This window comes from Schistocerca nitens, chromosome 4 (genome assembly GCF_023898315.1).
Source record: "Schistocerca nitens isolate TAMUIC-IGC-003100 chromosome 4, iqSchNite1.1, whole genome shotgun sequence".
Classification (NCBI taxonomy): Eukaryota; Metazoa; Arthropoda; class Insecta; order Orthoptera; family Acrididae; genus Schistocerca; species Schistocerca nitens.
In genome coordinates this window covers 149,345,447-149,365,381 of record NC_064617.1, presented here as the reverse complement: position 1 = coordinate 149,365,381, position 19,935 = coordinate 149,345,447, and positions in this window count along the sequence as shown.

Genomic DNA, 19,935 nt, shown 5'->3' with positions numbered 1-19,935 from the left:
TATTCTTTGATAAGCGAATCAGAACCCAATGGCGCGGCATCGCATCTTTGCCTGTTCAAAAACAAATATATCTCCTTCACTGATTCTGTGCTCTGCAACTGCAACGTTGTCGGCATGGCCGAGGTGAATGCTCCTCATTTGTTCTGAACAGCACTGCGAGATGCATCGCTGCGTCTGGCCAACGTACTGCATCTGCTGTAGACCAGAGGTTACCAAATTTTTTACACAGTGGTCCTGATAACCTATAAAATGGCGAACGCGGGCCGCATGATCATTCCGTACAATACTTACAAGCAAGAACGAAAACTCTGGAGAAAAAGACGACAAACTAAGTTCATGTTCATCATGAGTGAGTGACATGCTATCAATACATTTATTTACTAGAAAGGTTGTAAAAGAAGGCGGCGTTAGCAAAAACATAGTTACCGGTACATCAGACCTAGTGCACATACCTTCGACTCTCACAAACTAAAAGCAGCAAGACATTTGTGAAACTGACGTCTGGCTTCCGAGGATATGATCAATGTTTGGTTTGGTATTGTTGCATCCAGTCAAGAAAATTGCTTTCAAATGTTCATTAGTCAATCTTGTTCGATGTGCTGACTTAACATACGAGGGCAGTTCAATAAGTAATGCAACACTTTTTTTTCTCGGCCAATTTTGGTTGAAAAAACCGGAAATTTCTTGTGGAATATTTTCAAACATTCCCACTTCGTCTCGTATAGTTTCATTGACTTCCGACAGGTGGCAGCGCTGTACGGAGCTGTTAAAATGGCGTCTGTAACGGATGTGTGTTGCAAACAACGGGCAGTGATCGAGTTTCTTTTGGCGGAAAACCAGCGCATCTCAGATATTCATAGGCGCTTGCAGAATGTCTACGGTGATCTGGCAGTGGACAAAAGCACGGTGAGTCGTTGGGCAAAGCGTGTGTCATCTTCGCCGCAAGGTCAAGCAAGACTGTCTGATCTCCCGCGTGCGGGCCGGCCGTGCACAGCTGTGACTCCTGCAATGGCGGAGCGTGCGAACACATTCGTTCGAGATGATCGACGGATCACCATCAAACAACTCAGTGCTCAACTTGACATCTCTGTTGGTAGTGCTGTCACAATTGTTCACCAGTTGGGATATTCAAAGGTTTGTTCCCGCTGGGTCCCTCGTTGTCTAACCGAACACCATAAAGAGCAAAGGAGAACCATCTGTGCGGAATTGCTTGCTCGTCATGTGGCTGAGGGTGACAATTTCTTGTCAAAGATTGTTACAGGTGATGAAACATGGGTTCATCACTTCGAACCTGAAACAAAACGGCAATCAATGGAGTGGCGCCACACCCACTCCCCTACCAAGAAAAAGTTTAAAGCCATACCCTCAGCCGGTAAAGTCATGGTTACAGTCTTCTGGGACGCTGAAGGGGTTATTCTGTTCGATGTCCTTCCCCATGGTCAAACGATCAACTCTGAAGTGTATTGTGCTACTCTTCAGAAATTGAAGAAACGACTTCAGCGTGTTCGTAGGCACAAAAATCAGAACGAACTTCTCCTTCTTCGTGACAACGCAAGACCTCACACAAGTCTTCGCACCCGAAAGGAGCTCTCAAAACTTCAGTGGACTGTTCTTCCTCATGCACCCTACAGCCCCGATCTCGCACCGTCGGATTTCCATATGTTGGGCCCAATGAAGGACGCAATCCGTGGGAGGCACTACGCGGATGATGAAGAAGTTATTGATGCAGTACGACGTTGGCTCCGACATCGACCAGTGGAATGGTACCGTGCAGGCATACAGGCCCTCATTTCAAGGTGGCGTAAGGCCGTAGCGTTGAATGGAGATTACGTTGAAAAATAGTGTTGTGTAGCTAAAAGATTGGGGAATAACCTGGTGTATTTCAATGCTGAATAAAACAACCCCTGTTTCAGAAAAAAAATGTGTTGCATTACTTATTGAACTGCCCTCGTACTTCATTTACGACAACGTTCGCTCGCAGACATAAGTTGTTCCAAACACTGATTAAATGCCAGCGGCAAATTTCTTTAGTTTCGGAAACTCAGTAAGAGGTAAGCAGCGGTGCTTCTCTTACAACAAGTCGTCTGCCTGCAACTCATTGAGACTCAACTGTAGTTCAGTTGGCACATCATCAAGGTTACAGTCAAACGGATTTCTGTAACAGTAGAATGACGTTCTCAGTTCTGCCAAGATCTATAAATCTCTTCAAGAAATGCTTCAAATCAAGAATAACTTTTTTCCGGAAAATCAAGATTATTTCTTCGGTGATTGTAGTACAAAATTCTTTCAAATAGGCAAAATAGGAAAAGTTTTCTCGTTCCAGTTGTCTTCAAAGCTTTCTCTGATATCCTTTGATGGTTCTGCAGGTATCACAGACGGGGTCATCCTTTCCTTGAAACTTCAAGTGCAGATCGTTTGTGTGGGATGTAATGGCTATCGATGAGCTCTATCTTTTCCAGTGAGAAAAAAAACATCTATTTCGTTTAGGAGCTTGTTAAAATGAAACAGGACTTTACTGCAGCTGAGACACTTCATTGCTGTGTGGTAAGGCAAGTCACAGAATTCTGAAACACTTTCCTCAGGGAAAGCCTGGAAATTACGGAGATCGAGTAAATGTCGCCGAATGAAGTTCACAGGTGAAAAGACTGGTTTCAGTACACAAGAAGTATCTAAGTCTTTCCCACAGAGAGCATGCTTATGTATGGAGCAGTGTATGTACGGAGCTCCTGGAATCTGCAAATCGTCCAGCTGAGTCCTCATTATTTAAGGCACATAGCAGCCAGGTGTCCGTACGTCGTATTCTAAACATAATAAAAAATGGCTCTGAGCACTATAGGACTTAACTTCTGAGGTCATCAGCCCCCTAGAACTTAGAACTACTTAAACCTAACTAACCTAAGGACATCACACACATTCATGCCCGAGGCAGGATTCGAACCTGTGACCGTAGCGGTCGCGCGGTTCCAGACTGTAGCGCCTAGAACCGCTCGGCCACGCCGGCCGACCTAAACATAATACTTAAATTTAAATTCTTTTGCAGCGTGTCGTGTTCCATACGTTTTATCAAGCTAATTCGAGTAACGCCGGCGGGTCGGATCAATTGACTTCGCGGGTCGGTTTCGGCCTGTGGGCTGAGACTCCACGTGCCCGTAGTCACAATTGGTATTTTAAGTGACCCAAGCATAGTCTCGATTTTAACCGTTGAGCGGAAATTGTTTTTATGTTCTGTTTCTCTGCTATGCTGGTAATCTTGGCTCTAGGTGGCCCTTGTATGGAAGGAACACCAGGCGCTTGATTTCGTCTTCTGGATTACCTTCCTTCTTCTTGCTCGGCTGGGCAGCGCGTGTTATTTGTGTTTCCAAGTAGCCGTTCTTGCGAAAAGTTTCGTCCGGAACTGTGCAGGCGGACTTCCCTTATCGGATGTCGCTCGTGCACTGTGTAGAAGGGTGGCGAGCACTTATATTTTGCTAGATGATGGCAGCTATTGGTGTTTAGGTACAGGTCCGTGTGTGTCTTCGTGCAGGTGGAATGTTGTAGTGTGCCATCAGGTTTATTCTTTATCAGAATGTCTACAAATGGTAAGGATCCGTTTTTTTTTTTTTTACCTCCATGGCGAAACTGACGTTGTCATGTATGCTGTTAAGGTGGCATGGAAATTATTGCAGATTTTCTGCATCATGCGGCCAAACTACGAATGTATCGTCCACACATCTGCAAAACGCCTACATTCCCATAAAGATGAGAACTGTTTGAAGAAGTATTATTTCACACGAAAGAACACACAAGCATTGAAGACTGGAACGGCAGATGTTAAATATTGCCAGATGTGAACGCCAACAAAAAAATGGCTCTAAGCACTATGGGACTTAACATATGAGGTCATCAGTCCCCTAGAACTTAGAACTACTTAAACCTAACCAACCTAAGGACATCACACACATCCATGCCCGAGGCAGAATTCGAAACTGCAACCGTAGCAGCAGCGCGGTTACAATGTGAAGCCCCTAGAACCGCTCGACAACAGCGACCGGTGGACGCCAACAATATCCCACAGTCCCCATTTCATTGGAGCGATGGTTTACCGTCACCGACAGCCGGCTGTAGCGGTGTGCTTCCCACAGTAGCAGCACGGCAGCCGTGTGTAGTTGAAACGACTGGACAAATGTGGAATGTCTCATACAATGTACCTCCCGGCAACCGGGTACTGGCGCCGTTTACATGACAGCTGCGTATAAGTGGGACACTCTGTGACGCAACAAATGGGGACTATACAGTTTTACTTTCACCATGTTTACATGGGTCTCCAAAAACCGAATATTGTACAACAATTACCCAATACTGTTTCTGGTTGTCATTTAAACACACCAAAACCGATCCTGGAAATCCAGTACTAGCGGCTGCTCTTCCACCTCCACAGTAGATTTCCGCTCCCACATAAACGTGGGTAAGTTGTCAGATTACATCTTGTAGTTATAAATTTTCAGATAATGTAGACCTAGTGATTTTTTTTAGTGTAGGCGAAAAAGAAGTTGTAGACCGAGTATGAAACAGTCTGCTCTAATATTTAACTGAGCAGAAATAGCGGTTATGCTGATAAATCATAAACTGGAACAGCTGTTTTCCAGACGACATACGCTGAGGTGCCAAAAGTCATGGGATACCTACAGTATTTTGTCGGACCTTCCTTTGCCCAGCGTAGTGCAGCAGCTCGACGTTGCAGTCGTTGGGGGTCCCCTGCAGAAATATTGAGCCTTGCTGCCTCTAATCCGTCCATAACTGCGAAAGTGTTGCCGGTGCAGAACGCTGAGCACGAACTGACTTCTCGATTATGTCCCCAAATGTTCAGTGGGATTCACGGCGGGCGATCTGTATGGCCAAATCATTCGCTCGAATTTTCAGAATGTTCTTCAGACCAGTCGCGAACAATTGTGGCCCGGTGACGTGCCGTATTGTGAACCGTAAAAACTGCCTAGTCGTTTGCGAACATGAAGCCCATTAACAGCTGCAAATAGTCTCCAAGTAGCTGAACATAACCACTTCCCGTCAGTGATCGGTTCCGTTGGATCAGAGTACCGAGTTCATTCGATATAAAAACAGCCCACACCTTTATGGAGCCATCACCAGCTTGCACAGGTTCTTGTTAGCAACTTGAGTCCATGGCTTCGTGGGTTCTGTGCTGCACTCAAACCCTATCATCATCAGCGAAATCTTTTCTGACCACACCAGATTTTCCAGTAGTGTAGGATCCAACCAATGTCGTCACGATCTCAGGAGAGGCACTGCAGGCGATGTCATGCTGATAGCAAAGGTTGTCTGCTGCCATAGTACATTAACACCTCATTTCGCTGCACTGTCCTAACGAAAACGTTCGTCGTACGTTCCACACTGATTTCTGCGGTTGTTTCGCGCAGTGTTGCTTGTCTGTTAGCACTGACAACCCTAGAGGCTGCCCTCTGTCGTTAAGTGAAGGCTGTCGGCCACTGCGTTGTCCGTGGTGAGAGGTAATTCATGAAATTTGATATTCTCGGCAAACTCTTGACACTGTGGATCTCGGAATATTCAGTTCCCTAATGATTTCCGAAATGGAATGTCTGGTGCATCTGGTTCCAACTGCGGTTCCGCGTTCAAAGTCTGTTAATTCCCGCCGTGCGGCCATAATCACGTTGGAAACCCCTCGGAAACCTTTGCACATGAATCACCCGAGTACAAAAGACAATTCCGCCAATGCCCTGCCCTTTCATACCTTGTGTCGCGGTACTATCGCCATCTGTGTGTGCGCCTTTCGCTATCCGATGATATCCATCACCTCATTGTATTTGACTGGGCTGGCAAATCGGCTTAAGGCCTTAATATGTAATGATGATGATGATGTCCCATACTCCTTGACAAAGTGTAGGGGACGACGCGAGAGACCCGCACTGCTGTACTAGACAAGGTCCTAGCGGAGGTGGTTTGCCATTGCCTTTCTCCGACCGTAATAGGGATGAATGATGATGATAAACGTGACACAGTCATCTCGAGGCAGGTGAAAATCCCTGACCCCGCCGGGAATGGAACCCGGGACCCAGTGCTCGCGAAGCGAGAACGCTACCGCGAGACCACGAGCTGAGAACTAATATGTAAAAGCGACAGTGAAAAACGGTTAAATTCTGTTTTCGCCTTTCGGACGCTGTGTCACTTGTAAATACAGGGTGATTCAAAAAGAATACCACAACTTTAGGAATTTAAAACTCTGCAACGACAAAAGGCAGAGCTAAGCACTATCTGTCGGCGAATTAAGGGAGCTATAAAGTTTCATTTAGTTGCACATTTGTTCGCTTGAGGCGCTGTTGACTAGGCGTCAGCGTCAGTTGATGCTAAGATGGCGACCGCTCAACAGAAAGCTTTTTGTGTTATTGAGTACGGCAGGGGTGAATCGACGACAGTTGTTCAGCGTGCATTTCGAATGAAGTATGGTGTTAAACCTCCTGACAGGTGGTGTATTAAACGTTGGTATAAACAGTTTACAGAGAATGGGTGTTTGTGCAAAGGGAAAAGTTCTGGGCGGACAGAGCACTTCATCACTGGCCTCCAAGAAGCCCTGATCTTACTCCCTGGGATTTTTTCTTATGGGGGTATATTAAGGATATGGTGTTTCGGCCACCTCTCCCAGCCACCATTGATGATTTGAAACGAGAAATAACAGCAGCTATCCAAACTGTTACGCCTGATATGCTACAGAGAGTGTGGAACGAGTTGGAGTATCGGGTTGATATTGCTCGTGTGTCTGGAGGGGGCCATATTGAACATCTCTGATCTTGTTTTTGAGTGAAAAAAAAACCTTTTTAAATACTCTTTGTAATGATGTATAACAGAAGGTTATATTATGTTTCTTTCATTAAATACACATTTTTAAAGTTGTGGTATTCTTTTTGAATCACCCTGTATATTGCTGTGAGCATTAGCGGGACGTTTCAGAAACAAATTAGTATAGTGGTGCGCTAGTTGTTTGCGAACATGAAGTCCATTAATGGCTGCAAATAGTCTCCAAGTAGCTTGATTTATAATGATACCAACACGTGGGATGTTTCTATATACGGCGCAGTGATTTCGATCTGCTTCCCGATCGTGACTAACTCCGTAGTTTCTGAATCTCGATTCGGTAGTTCTATTTTTCGAGATGGGAAAACATGTCATCTTGAAATGACGGTGAAAAAGTTTCCGCACTACACACGCACTGGGTGATGGTAGTGATGTGTTAAGATTTTATCAGTTGTAGGGAACACTGTCTCCAGACTTAAAAACTTGACTAGCTGCTGGGATAAAAACGTGCATTGATCGGTAATATAGAAAAAATATAATTCTTAAAAAATCGTCGTTTCTTGCGTCCCAGTAAGAGTACACATCTTTCCGAGCAAAACTGTCTCCTAGTTCTACTTCAGTTAGCAATTACTTTTATTTTACGTGACTCTGAGTCTTCGAACTCTGGGATAATGCATGGTTGTAACCCTGTGTACAGGGAAGCTGATAATGTTTTGGATATGAAATCCAAAATTAGCTCAGCAGTGTAGCCTACACTATCTAGTCATCTCAAAACGTAATCACGTTTTGTCATTCCATTGCTTACAAATGCAGTCTGAGATTGCGGAAAACATATTTTCACATTTTTTTCTGCCACAAATGTGTTATTTTCACATCCAGCTTGATATTTCCACGCCGGCGTCGTTCATAACGAAATCGCATCCTTAAATGACACAATAAAATTTGAATAATTTTTGCGTACTCACGATCATGTAGGGTCACCAGTTGTTGTTCTTGTAAAAATAACTATTTATTTGGCACAGTTCTGTCACACAGGACTAAAGAGGCAAATGTACAAAACTTCAATAAATGCTCGTATTTTTTGAAAACAACGCTGCAGTAGGCCCGATAAACAGAAACAAAAGACTAACTAATCCGATGTGTATCGATATTTTTAACGAAGCCACAACTGTAACTGACTGAGAACTACTTTCAAACATTCATCACTGCCGTGAGAACTACATTCCTCTCAAATTACCGGACGCTGGACGTCATTAATGACTTACGTCAGATAGCGACCGTCTTGTCCTGCACATGCTGCTTGGCCTCATTCTTTTAATTGTGAGGAGAGACGAGTAAAGAGGCCAACTGGGGATAGCTACAAACTGCTGCTGAGTCTGAATTCTATACGTGCAGTGTAGCCACTGATAATTATTATACTAGTGTCCAAAACTAAAACATCCACATTCATATTATAAATGCGGAAGGAACTTCGTCTGTTACGTTTTCACAACCAAACCGCTGATCGATTCCGGTGAAATGTGATATGTAGATAGCGTAAACCCCGAGGAAGAATAGAGGTAACTTTAGAAAGTGTGTAGTATTATGTTTGTGCATAAGTTAGTAGCGTTTTTATTTAACATGTTGATAGCGCGGTTGCTATGAGTTTTTTGAACATTTTTGGAAGGTGACTATCAACAGCAGTCAAGTAATGTACAAAATGCATGTTTGACTATCAGCTGCTTTTATTTTAAACGGAAATATCGATCAGTTTCAGTCATGGACCATCTTCACGGATAAGGGTTAAAATGGCTTAACTTACAAACATTACATTTGTCGTTACTTAAATAACGTGTAAGAGCATGTCATGAATATCAATACACAACACAGGACTTTTAGAAGCAAACATACTAATATCAAATGGTTCAAATGGCTCTGAGCACTATGGGACTCAACTGCTGAGGTCATTAGTCCCCTAGAACTTAGAACTAGTTAAACCTAACTAACCTAAGGACATCACACACATCCATGCCCGAGGCAGGATTCGAACCTGCGACCGTAGCGGTCTCGCGGTTCCAGACTGCAGCGCCAGAACCGCGCGGCCACTTCGGCCGGCACTAATATCAAGTGTTTACAGAGCAGTACTAAAAAGACAATCAAGACTCAGCCATTTTTTATTTGCTGTTCACTGTTGATATTTGAGTTTACATATTGTCATTTTGTCATCTCGAGATAGTGGAACTGTGGCAGCCATAAATATTTGCACTGTATATGGGGATAATGCTACTGCTCATGGCAAGAAAATGGCTTTCTCGTTCTAAGGAGGATAGTTTTGACATTAGTGACTCTCCACGTTCAGGAAGACCTTCGGGGCTTGATGAAGATCGTTTCAACGCTTAATCCACAACGATCAACGTCGGTATACTCTAGAACTGGCAAATGTGATGAACTGTGATCATCCCACCATAGTACGGCATTTGCATGCAATGGGGAAGGTTCAAAAATCGGGTGTATAGGTACCGCATGCTCCAAGCCAAAATCAGAGGTGGCTATATGTGGATCTCTGCTTGCTCGTCATCAGTTGGCTCGTGAATAACACCGATCATTTGTGTCCTGTATTGTTACTGGCGACAAGAAATGTTGTCTGTATGCTAACATAAGGAAAGAGAGGAATGGTTGAGCCCAAACAGAGCAGTAACTCCCCGTACAAAGACCTGCGCGCATCCACAAAAGATAATGATACGCATCGTGTGAAACAGCGTCCGCCCCCGGTAGCTGAATGGTCAGCGTGACGGATTGTCAATCCTCTGGGCCCGGGTTCGATTCCCGGCTGGGTCGGAGAATTTTCTCCGCCCAGGAACTGGTTGTTGTGCTGTCCTCATCATCATCCTTATCGATTGCAGGTCGCCGAAGTGGCGTGGAATTGAAAGACCGTCACCCGGCGAACGGTCTGCCCGACGGGGGGCCCTAGCCATACGATAAAATAAAATAAAAAAGTGAAACAGTGACGGTGTAACCATCAGTGTTGACATTTACTGTCACAAACTGAGATGTTTTGCATACGTAATTCTAAAACAACCACCAGGAAGACAGCTTGAAGTTATGCTACTCCGCGCTAGCGAACCCCCCCCCCCCCCCCGCCGCATTTGCTACACCGGAAATAAACAATGTACAGGAAGTCATTCCGCAGCCACTCCATCCACCTCATCTTGCGCCCTCAGATTTCATATTTTCCGCTCTCTGTCGAACAACCTTCAAGGAACTTTCTTTCCGGATGAACATGCACTCCCAACTTGGCTCGACGATTTCTTCGCCTCAAAAATACGTGATTTCTACAGTCGAAGAATCGAGAAGTTATCACAGCATTGGTAGATTGTTGTAAATAGAGAAGGAGAATATATTATTGATGACTAAAGTCTCCGTTATGTGTCTCTGTGTTTATTAAATTTACGGAGATAGGCTACGAACTTACGCACCAACGCAAAACAAGATATTTATTTTTCTGTAGAATATTACGCAAATTAGCAAAATGCTACACTCCTGGAAATTGAAATAAGAACACCGTGAATTCATTGTCCCAGGACGGGGAAACTTTATTGACACATTCCTGGGGTCAGATACATCACATGATCACACTGACAGAACCACAGGCACATAGACACAGGCAACAGAGCATGCACAATGTCGGCACTAGTACAGTGTATATCCACCTTTCGCAGCAATGCAGGCTGCTATTCTCCCATGGAGACGATCGTAGAGATGCTGGATGTAGTCCTGTGGAACGGCTTGCCATGCCATTTCCACCTGGCGCCTCAGTTGGACCAGCGTTCATGCTGGACGTGCAGACCGCGTGAGACGACGCTTCATCCAGTCCCAAACATGCTCAATGGGGGACAGATCCGGAGATCTTGCTGGCCAGGGTAGTTGACTTACACCTTCTAGAGCACGTTGGGTGGCACGGGATACATGCGGACGTGCATTGTCCTGTTGGAACAGCAAGGTCCCTTGCCGGTCTAGGAATGGTAGAACGATGGGTTCGATGAGGGTTTGGATGTACCGTGCACTATTCAGTGTCCCCTCGACGATCACCAGTGGTGTACAGCCAGTGTAGGAGATCGCTCCCCACACCATGATGCCGGGTGTTGGCCCTGTGTGCCTCGGTCGTATGCAGTCCTGATTGTGGCGCTCACCTGCACGGCGCCAAACACGCATACGACCATCATTGGCACCAAGGCAGAAGCGACTCTCATCGCTGAAGACGACACGTCTCCATTCGTCCCTCCATTCACGCCTGTCGCGACACCACTGGAGGCGGGCTGCACGATGTTGGGGCGTGAGCGGAAGACGGCCTAACGGTGTGCGGGACCGTAGCCCAGCTTCATGGAGACGGTTGCGAATGGTCCTCGCCGATACCCCAGGAGCAACAGTGTCCCTAATTTGCTGGGAAGTGGCGGTGCGGTCCCCTACGGCACTGCGTAGGATCCTACGGTCTTGGCGTGCATCCGTGCGTCGCTGCGGTCCGGTCCCAGGTCGACGGGCACGTGCACCTTCCGCCGACCACTGGCGACAACATCGATGTACTGTGGAGACCTCACGCCCCACGTGCTGAGCAATTCGGTGGTACGTCCACCCGGCCTCCCGCATGCCCACTATACGCCCTCGCTCAAAGTCCGTCAACTGCACATACGGTTCACGTCCACGCTGTCGCGGCATGCTACCAGTGTTAAAGACTGCGATGGAGCTCCGTATGCCACGGCAAACTGGCTGACACTGACGGCGGCGGTGCACAAATGCTGCGCAGCTAGCGCCGTTCGACGGCCAACACCGCGGTTCCTGGTGTGTCCGCTGTGCCGTGCGTGTGATCATTGCTTGTACAGCCCTCTCGCAGTGTCCGGAGCAAGTATGGTGGGTCTGACACACCGGTGTCAATGTGTTCTTTTTTCCATTTCCAGGAGTGTATTTACCCTTTGACTTGTGAATTTTATCGTATTTGTGAAAATGCTTTTATTGGTTAATATGTTCTACATAATAAGATTCAGTACAGTACATAATGCTTGTACAATCCTCAACCTGTTTGATCCATACTTCCTTACTAATGTTATTAAATGCGAGAGTAACTCTGTCTGTTACATTTTCACGAAAAAACCATTGAACCGATTTCAATGAAATATGGTATGGTTTTATATTAGCATACAGACAACATTTCTTATCGCCAGTAACAGTACAGGATACAAATGATCTGTGTTATTCACAATCCAACTGATGACGGGCAAGCAGAGATGGACATATGGACACAGATGAACACACCTGCTGATTTTGAGCGTGCGGTACCTAGAACACAGGTCACTTTAGAAAAAACGACCCTAAGAGGGTGAAATAGAGAATGGATCATCTTTTTCACATCTGAAAATATAAATTATGTTAAAAAATATTAAATCTGTTGCGTAATGTAGACGTTGTATAATGTATAGCTATTTCAGTTGCCCGATGCATAGTTGCGCGCGCTCCTGCCCATGCCACTCCGCACGTAGCGTTCGGCAGCGATGCTTCGCGTGCCCTGTCATCGTGGGTTGGGTCAGTTGAACAAAACTACTGACACGCGAGGACAGCCGTGGCTCTCAGCTAGTAGTTAGTAAATACGAGAATACTTGTTAAGAAGAACGTCGGACATCTTTTGTGCCACTTCGTACACAATGGTAAGGAGAGGTGGACTACAGAATGGTGCAGTAGCTGCTGTTGTAGGGAAGATGGACAGGAGCAGAAATGATTAACGAACAAGTAAATACAGACAGTCGGGATGACTTTGTACCAATTTCAAGGAGAGGTGGACTACAGAATGGTGCAGTAGCTGCTGTTGTAGGGAAGATGGACAGGAGCAGAAATGATTAACGAACAAGTAAATACAGACAGTCGGGATGACTTTGTACCAATTTCTACCATTTTTGAAAATACTGAGCATAAAATAAATTACACGTCAAGACAGACATTGTAACACTTTACATCTGCGTGCTTGGAAAAGTAAAAATGAATACTATCTATGCCCTATTGAGTAAAATTTCAATTTTATTGGTAATATGGAGTTACACTGTCACTCAGGACAACTTCAGAGCAGTCTTAAACAACAAAGAATTCTTCCTGTATCAATGCTTTGGGTAAATTCAGATCGTGCCAGAAGGAAATCGGGTGTTAATAAGAAGTAAAAGCTTACAGTGTTAACTCAGTACTGCAAGTTTACTTTGAAATATCAAGATATTTGTATCGACCAGGCATTGTCAACTGCAATCACTGTCGCGAGAACCACTCTTCATAGTCATCGCAATTAAAGGATAATCACAAGCCTATGAGCTTGCAGGGAGCTGGAACACAACTTAGATATTAACTAGAAATCACAAACGTAATAATATTGTTACTTTTAGTACAAAATAATGTAAGTTGGTGGAGAAGTAGCCATTTGAAACAAATATGATAGATGGTACAAAGATACCCCGACTGGTAAAAAGTTACCCTGACTGACTGTACTCTCTGAGTAGTGTGGGACTTAACTTCTGAGGTCATCAGTCCCTAGAACTTAGAACTACTTAAACCTAACTAACCTAAGGATGTCACACACATCCGTGCCCGAGGCAGGATTCGAATCTGCGACCGTAGCGGTCGCGCGGTTCCAGACTGTAGTGCCTAGAACCGCTCGGCCACTCCGGCCGGCAAATAAAATGGTTCAAATGGCTCTAAGCACTTATGGGACTTAACATCTGAGGTCATCAGTCCTCTAGACTTAGAAATACTTAAACCTAACTTAACCTAAGGACATCGCACAGCCGCGCGGGATAAGCCGAGCGGTCTTAGGCGCTGCAGTCATGGACTGTCCTGCTGGTCGCGGCGGAGGTTCGAGTCCTCCCTCGGGCATGGGTGTGTGTGTTTGTCCTTAGGATAATTTAGGTTAAGTAGTGGTAAGCTTAGGGACTGATGACCTTAGTAGATAAGTCCCATAAGATTTCACATACATTTGAACATTTTTTTGACATCACACACATCCACGCCCGAGGCAGGATTCGAACCTACAGTAAACAGAAGCTTTACTTAATTGGTAGCACTCTCCAAGCGGACGACGACTCTTTACAAGTGAACATGCAGCAATGAAGTCAAGCTAGTACAACAAAAACAAGACCTTCATAGGGTGAGGCTCTCGTAACTAACGCTTCAGCGATAGTGAGGGTCGCGACTGGACTGAATCTCACTGGCGAATCTGCTGTGACTGGACTGCACCTCGCTGCAAACAGGCCGTGTGGCTGACGCCGACCATCCTGTATTGCGGCGGTAGAGTGTGCTTGCGGTACGGAGCCGCTGGAGGCGTGGCTTAGCGGGCGTGCTCCATTAGGTCCGCTGGATCCTGCATGACCACTGTCGTCGTCCGACGGAAACTTGCATTGCTGTTACAAGATGTGGGATACCAGCAAGGTAGCATCAATCTAACATAGCACAGGAAGCTCTACATGCCGTGGTAAAGCTTAATCACGAGGTAGATTTCCTCATTCTTCCCCCTACTCCATTCTCCTATATATGCACTACTGGCCCTTAAAATTGCTACACCAAGAAGAAATGCAGATGATAAACGGGTATTCATTGGACAAATATATTATACTAAAACTGCGATGTGATGACATTTCCACTCAGTTTGGGTGCATAGATCCTGAGAAACCAGTACCCAGAACAACCACTTCGGCCGTAATAACGGCCTTCATACGCCTGGGCATTGAGTCAAACAGAGCTTGGATGGCGCGTACAGGCACAGCTGCCCATGCAGCTTCAACACGATACCACAGTTCATCAAGAGTAGTGACTGGCGTATTGTGACGAGTCAGTTGCTCGGCCACCATTGACCGGACGTTTTCAATTGATGAGAGATCTGGAGAATGTGCTGGCCAGGGCAGCAGTCGAACATTTTCTGTATCCAGAAAGGCCCGTACAGGACCTGCAACATGCGGTCGTGCATTATCCTGCTGAAATGTAGGATTTCGCAGGGATCGAATGAAGGGTAGAGTCACGGGTCGTAACACATCTGAAATGTAACGTCCACTGTTCAAAGTGCCGTCAATGCGTGCAAGAGGTGACCGAGACGTGTAACCAATGGCACCCCATACCATCACGCCGGATGATACGAAAGGAAGGCGATGACGAATACACTCTTCCAATGTGCGTTCACCGCGATGTCGCCAAACACGGATGCGACCATCATGATGCTGTAAACAGAATCTGGATTCAGCTGAAAAAATGACGTTTTGCCATTCGTGCACCCAGGTTCGTCGTTGAGTACACCATCGCAGGCGCTCCTGTCTGTGATGCAGCGTCAAGGGTAACCGCAGCCACGGTCTCCGAGTTGATAGTCCATGCTGATGCAAACGTCGTCGAACTTTTGGTGCAGATGGTTGTTGTCTTGCAAACGTCCCCATCTGTTGACTCAGGGATCGAGACGTGGCTGCACGATCCGTTACAACCATGCGGATAAGATGCCTGTCATCTCGACTGCTAGTGATACGAGGCCGTTGGGATCCAGTACGGCGTTCCGTATTACCCTCCTGAACCCACCGATTCCATATTCTGCTAACAGTCATTGGATCTCGACCAACGCGAGCAGCAATGTCGCGATACGATAAACCGCAATCGCGATAGGCTACAATCCGACCTTTATCAAAGTCGGAAACGTGATGGTACGCATTTCTCCTCCTTACACGAGGCATCACAACAACGTTTCACCAGGCATCGCCGGTCAACTGCTGTTTGTGTATGAGAAATCGGTTGGAAACTTTCCTCATGTCAGCACGTTGTAGGTGTCGCCACCGGCGCCAACCTTGTGTGAATGCTCTGAAAAGCTAATCATTTGCATATCACAGCATCTTCTTCCTGTCGGTTAAATTTCGCGTCTGTAGCACGTCATCTTCGTGGTGTAGCAATTTTAATGGCCAGTAGTGTAAATAGGTCCCCATATCTTCCTCGTTACCCATCTTTCGCCGGCCGGTCTGGCCGAGCGGTTCTAGGCGCTTCACTCTGGAACCGCGCGACCGATACGGTCGCAGGTTCGAATCCTGCCTCAGTCATGGGTGTGTGTGATGTCCTTAGGTTAGTTAGGTTTAAGTAGTCCTACGTTCTAGGGGACTGATGATCTCAGATATTAAGTCCCATGGTGCTCAGAGCCATTTGAACGATTTGAACCCTTCTTTCAGATATCAAGAGTCCTTGACTGTTGGGCATATCAGTGTTTTATACATTTTGTTCTTAGTATTCGCTGATATTGATTCTGAGCTGAGCGCCTCCCTGAGGGAACACATACAGTTCATTCACGCTGCTAATGTTTCCTTGATGTCCATTTCTATGCTGTTCTTGCTGGTAAGCCACGGTCCCAAGTATTTGTAATGATGAACTGTCTTGAACCTCATGCTGTCTATCTCAAGGAAGACTTGCTGCTCTTGTCTTCTTCCTAATTGCATGAACTCCGTTTTTGCCTTGATTCACGTTTAGCACAACCTTCTGTGCACAGTTGTCCATTTTCTGGTACATTTCTTTCAACTCAAGGTTTGATTCACTTAGCAGCACTGTATCATCTGCATGTGCGAGACAACTGAAATCACAATCCATCTGTATTCCAACCCACTCCTGTTGCCTACCTTCTCTGAGATGGCACTGAACGGTATGCTTGAGAGAACACCCCCTTGTCCGACACCTGTCTCAATGTCGAACGTTTCTGACGTGACCCCCTGGAAACACACTGCTGCTCTTGACCATCCATTAAAGTCTGCACCATTCTCACTAGCATCTCAGGGATTTTGAAGTCACGTAGCGCATCCTATATCCTATTTCCTGTGGACGCTGTCGTATGCGTGTTGAACATCGATCTACAGACTACAGATATCTTTGTCATATTACCAGTGTTTTTCAAACAATTGTCTTAGGGTGAACAAGCGATCTGTAGTCGATTGGGTTGGTCGGAATCCACCTTGGTATTCCTGTATGTTGTTCTCTCAGAATCGTTGTAATTTTCTGAGAATAATGACAGACAGTATGTCGTAGGTTACATCCAGCAAGCTGATACCTCTGTAGTTACCATGTTCCATTTTGCTTCCCTTCTTTATTATATTATGGCCAATTTCCATTCTTCTGGCACTGTTTCATTCTTCCATATCAACGGGGTCAGTTTACATGTATATCTGTAAGTGCAAGCTCTCACCTCCCTCTCTGATTAATTCTCCTTCTGTCCTCCCCTGGGTCCTCGTTGATTCTGAGTCTCTTGACAGCAGTCTTCACATCTTCCACAGTCACTTCCCATTCTTCTTCATCTTTCCTTTCCTCCGTGGTGCCTGCAGGTAGTATCTCATCTGGGCCTGGGCGATTCAAGAGGTCTGACACGTATTCTCTCCAACTTTCTATAATTCTTTCCTTGTCATTTCTCAAGTTGCCATTCCTACCTCTCATGAAGGAGGTTGGGCTCCGAAATCCACGTTTCCAATTTGTGACACACTGGAAAAACTGATTTGAATTATTTGGTGGTTCTCTGCTCAACTTTTTCTGATAAACTGGTTAGATATATTGTCTTCTCTATTCTCAGGATTCGTTTCGACTCCGTTCTCATATTGAGAAAAAGTTGTCTGTGAACCAGCCACCGCTCGCTCATCTTCATTCTCTTTTTTGTAGCCTTCTGGGATGTCCCGTTGAAACTTTTCTCTCTCTTGATTCTCTTCTTTCTTCCCGACATTCTTCCGCTACACTTAGTATCGTGGTCTTTATTTCTATTTACTTTCCTTCTACATTCTCTCTTGGTTCTAGGTTTTCTAGGGTCTCAAAACGGTTTTTGATTTCTATAGCATACTGTTCTTTAATTGTACTTTCTCGCAGTTTCCCAAAATTTAAATCAGATTCTAGTGTGTCCTCCTTCTCCTTCTGTAAGTAGGTGAACATCGTTTCAAACCTATACACAACGAGGAGGTGGTCTAATCTACAGTCGGTTCCTCTATGCGACCTGATGTCTATGACTTTATGGCTACAGCGATGGTCCACCAATATATGATCTCTCTGGTTGGTAGTTCTATCCCATGAGCTCCGGGTTCCCTAATGTACTGTCTTGTGTTCGAAGTAAGTCCGACTTACTCTCTCTTTCAGATAGCTAACTTGATCATCCTCTGACCATTCTCATTCGTCTTGTCATGTAAACTGTGCCTTCCTGTAGTTATTATACAGAATTATTCTTTGCCTGCTTTTCCATTAAAATCTCTCAGAACTACCTTGATATTTCTAGTTGGTGTGCTCTCAGTCTTTTATTCTAGTTGGTCACAGAATTCTTCCTTTTCCTCATCTGTCGGGCTGTGAACATTGATAAGGGTGATGTCTGACACTTGGTTTCCGAGTACTATGTAGGATATTGGTTTGTTAACAGATTTGAATTCTTTAACCGAATTTGTTACTTTGTCATATATCACAAAACCAGTGCCGAATTCAAGTTTATCTGCACATCCAGCATAAAACAGTACGTATCCATCTTCTTTGTGAGTACCCTCACCCAGCCGTCTTGTCTCTTGTTCTGCCACCAAGTCTAGTTTGTCGCTTAATTTCTGAGATGGTTCCTGGTCTACATAGGCTTCGAACATTCCAAAATCCAAAATTAAAATTTCCAAATCGTAAGCCGTTTTTACTTCGCACATTTCGTCTTCCATTGTATCCATCTGTGTCCGAGGCAAGCTTGTGTTTCGTAACAAAGAGTTTCGGTTGTTAGCCAAATACCCAAGACTCCTCCTTCTTTCGGGCTTGAGAATGCCAGTGACTGTTGCAAGGCAATTGACCCCAGGCGGAGTTATGAACGACAATATTCTTTCTAATTATAACAGAATTCTTGAGGTCTCATTTTTATATATTTTTTTAATCGCTGAACTCTGATGGAATAATCACACGCTGATAATGGAGAGCATGCTCAATTTATTTCAAGCTTTCAACATTTAAAGTGCTAGTGATTTAGTAGAACAGTCGGACTGATCACTCCTACGTTATTATAAAGGGAATCCGTACGCATATAGTAGGAAGATACTTAATTTTACGGATGAGAAGGGTAGATTACAGTGGACACCAGATAGGTTTTCACCAGCGGTATAGACTAGAAAATTTTTAATGCAGTCATACAATTTTTCCATTTTATAAAATAAATTAAGAACTAAAATCAATTCTGCCAACCGATGACAGGTGCATTATTACCCTCAGTGATCCAGCTTGTTGGGAATTCATGCGTGTACTCTCTTAAATATAATTAGAATAAGAGAAACACACAAATTACGTAATTTTTAATACCGTAAGCACGGCGTATAGTGCGGCATTTATAACTTTCAGGACAGTAGAGTAACGGAATGAGTGATGCGAGAAACATTACGCTAATTTCAAAGACGACCTACAGAAGACAATATTTTCTGACCCAAATATATATTATCGGCTTTGCTCCAGCAATGCTGAGATAGATTGTCCTACAATTCACACAATGTTGTGAACTCAGCTCTGAGGTAATTGTCATAATTTTGTTCAACCCAGTTTGACATACGAATGTCAATAACTGCAGTGCAGGAGCTATGATCATCTTGCTCCTCTTCATCGTTTGTATTCGTTTAGCAGGCAAACCTTTTAAATCGGAATCAGAGCAGCTCAGTTTCCGTTAGTGAACTAGAAATTAAAACAGCAAATTGGTTTCTTGCGGAGGAGCGACTAAGCTGTGGCACCTTCTGGCGTCTCACATTTACTTGGTTACGGTTTTTTAAATTTTTTGCTATTGTTTTATTTCTTTGTATTTCGTGTATTAATTGGGTCCATCTCCATAGTTGGAGAGTCAGCGCATTAGATGAACATTTAGATAATCTTGGTTCGACTCCCTGTGTTAGCAAGATTTTTTTCTTTTTGAATGAATGGAATGGGGTACTCTCTACCCCTCTGATGACAAGTAAGGAGTTACTAGCAAACGAAGCAGACATTAATGGCCGGGAGAATGGTATACTGCATACGTCCCACCAAAACTGCATCGTTTCCTCAGGAAGAAAATGGTTCAAATGGCTCTGAGCACTATGGGACTCAACTTCTGAGGTCATTAGTCCCCTAGAACTTAGAACCAGTTAAACCTAACTAACCTAAGGACAT